Source organism: Prionailurus bengalensis, chromosome B1 (assembly GCF_016509475.1).
Source record: "Prionailurus bengalensis isolate Pbe53 chromosome B1, Fcat_Pben_1.1_paternal_pri, whole genome shotgun sequence".
Lineage (NCBI taxonomy): Eukaryota > Metazoa > Chordata > Mammalia > Carnivora > Felidae > Prionailurus > Prionailurus bengalensis.
Genome location: NC_057344.1, coordinates 41,404,983 through 41,407,782, shown reverse-complemented (window position 1 = coordinate 41,407,782; position 2,800 = coordinate 41,404,983). Strand labels below are relative to the sequence as shown.

The following is a 2,800-nucleotide window of genomic DNA, read 5'->3' as shown; positions in this document are numbered from 1 at the left end:
TTCACTAGTATGTGTAATTTAAGAAACAGATGAACATGTGGGGAGGGTGAGAGGGAGAGAAGAGAGGGAAACAAACCATAAGAGACTCTTAATGATAGAGAACAAACTATGGGTTGAGGGGGGGGGGATGGTCTAGATGGGTGATGGGTACTAAGGAGGGTCTTTGTAATGAGCACCGGGTGTTGAATGTAAGTAATGAATCACTGAATTCTACTCCTGAAACCAATATTGCACTGTATGTTAACTAACTAAAATTGTAATTAAAAACTCAGTGTGATACATCACATTAATGTGAATGAAGGAAAAAGTTTTCACCTCAATAGATGTTGAAAAAGTATTTGACAACACCTATTCATGAAAAAACTCTCAACTAGGTATGGAAGGAATGTATCTCAATATAATAAAGGCCATATATAAAAATCTCACAGCTTACACCATACTCAAAGGTGAAAAACTGAAAGATTTTCCTTTAAAGACCAAGAACAAAGGGTGCCTGGGTGGCTCAGTCAGTTAAGCATCTGACTTTGGCTTAGGTCATGATCTTGCAGTCTCTGAGTTTGAGCACCATGTCAGGCTTTATGCTGACAGCTCAGAGCCCGGAACCTGCTTCAGATTCTGTGTTTGCTTCTCTCTCTGCCCCTCCCCTGCTCATTACCTCTCTCTGTCTCTCTCTCTCTCTTCTCAAAACATAAATAAACATTAAAAAGAATTTTTTTAATAAAAACAAGACCAAAAACAAGATAAGAATGCCCACTCTTGCCACTTCTATTCAATTTAATACTGGAAGTCCTAGCTACAGCAATTAGGCAAGAAAAAGAAATGAAAGGCATCTAAATTGAAAAGGAAGTAACAAAATTATATTTCCAGATGACATGATCTCACATGTAAAAAATCCTAAAGACTTCACACACACACACACACACACACACACACATTAGAAGTAATTAACAAATTCAGTACAGCTGTGGAATACAAAATCAACATTCAAAAATCAGTTCCTATCACTCTTTCCACCATCTTGGAGCCTGTGGAAGCCTGCTGGGAACAGGACTCCTATGATGACAAATATGTCTAGAAGGCTGTGGTCCAAAGCCATTTTTGCTGGCTATATGCAGTGTCTGTGGAACCAGAGGGAGCACACAGCTCTTCTTAAAATTGACAGTGTTTATGCTTGAGATGAAACTGAATTCTATCTAGGCAAGAGATGTGCTTATGTGTACAAAGTAAAGAAAAACATGGTGACTCCTGGTGGCAAACTGAACAAAACCAGAGTCATCTGGGGAAAATTAACTCATGCTCATGGAAACAGTGGCATAGTTTGTGCCAAATTACAAATAAACCTTCCTACTAAAGCCATTGGCCACAGAACCTGTGTGATGCTGTACCCCTCAAGGATTTAAATTAGCTGAAAAGGAAATAAACAAATAAATAAATAAATAAATAAGGGTGTAGATTTATTTTCTTGTATTTTTGTTTTAAAAAATCCATTTCTATCACTTTTTTTCAGTATAGAAAAATCATTTCTATACACTAATGTGAACCATCCGAAAGGGAAATCAAAGAAATAATCCCTCCACTGTAGCATAAAAAATATTTAGGAATAAATTTAACCAAGTAAGTGAAAGACGTGTACACTGAAAACTATAATATATCAATGGAAGAAATTTAAAGAAGACAAATAAATGGAAAGACATCCATGTTTGTGGATTAGAAGACTTAATATTGAAGGCAATCTACAGATCCAATACTATCCTTATCAAAACCCTAATGAGATTTTTTACAGAAATAAAGGAAAATAATCCTAAAGTTCATATGGAAACACAAAAGATACAGAATAGCCAAAGTGATCTTGAGAAAAAAGAACAAGGAGGCATCACACTTTCTAATCTCAAAATATATTACAAAGATAAAGTAATTAGAACACTCTGGTACTGGCATAAAGACAGACATGTAGACAAATGCAGCAGAACAGAGAGCCCAGATAAACCCACACATGTACAGTCAACTGGTCTTCAAAAGGGTGCCAAGAATACACATGGGTAAAATATAGTCCCTTCAACAAAGAGCATTGGGAAAACTGGATATCTATATAAAAAGAAAATAAAATTGGACCTCTATCTTACACGATACATAAAAACAAGCTCAAAATGGATTAAAGACTTAAATGTAAAACTTAACACTATAAAATTCCTAGAAGAAAACAGGGGGAAATTTTGACACTTGGATAGATACCAAAAGTACAAACAACAAAAGCAAAATTAGACAAGTGGGACTACATCAAACTAAAAAGCTTCTGCATGGCAAAGGAAACAATAAACAGATGAAAAAGGCAATTTATGGACTGAGATAAAATATTTTCAACCATATATCTGATAGCTAAAATCCAAAATATATAAGAAACACCTACAACTCAATAGCAAAACATTTTAAAAAGACTTAAAAATATGCAAAAATTTGAATAGGTATTTCTCCAAATATGACATACAAATGGCCAACAGGTATATGAAAAGATGCTTAACATCACTAATCATCGGGGAAACACAAATCAAAACCACAATTAGATATCACCTCACACTAGTTAGGATGGCCACCATTAAAAACACACAAATAAATGTTGGTGAAGATGTGCAGAAATTGGAACCTTTCTACACTGTTGGTGAGAATGTAAAATGGTGCAGCCACCATGGAAAATAGTACTGAGGTGCCTCAATAAAATTAAAAAAAGAGCTACCATAAGTTCCAACAAACTCATTTCTGGGTATAGACCCAAAAGAATTGATATCAGAATCTCTTATGTTAA

At 35.0% G+C, this 2,800-nt stretch overlaps 1 pseudogene; it reads left to right on the top strand.

Moving 5' to 3' along the window:
- Positions 1–1,067: 1,067 nt before the first annotated feature.
- LOC122467669 lies at positions 1,068–1,400 on the top strand (annotated as a pseudogene).
- The last annotated feature ends 1,400 nt before the right edge of the window (positions 1,401–2,800 follow it).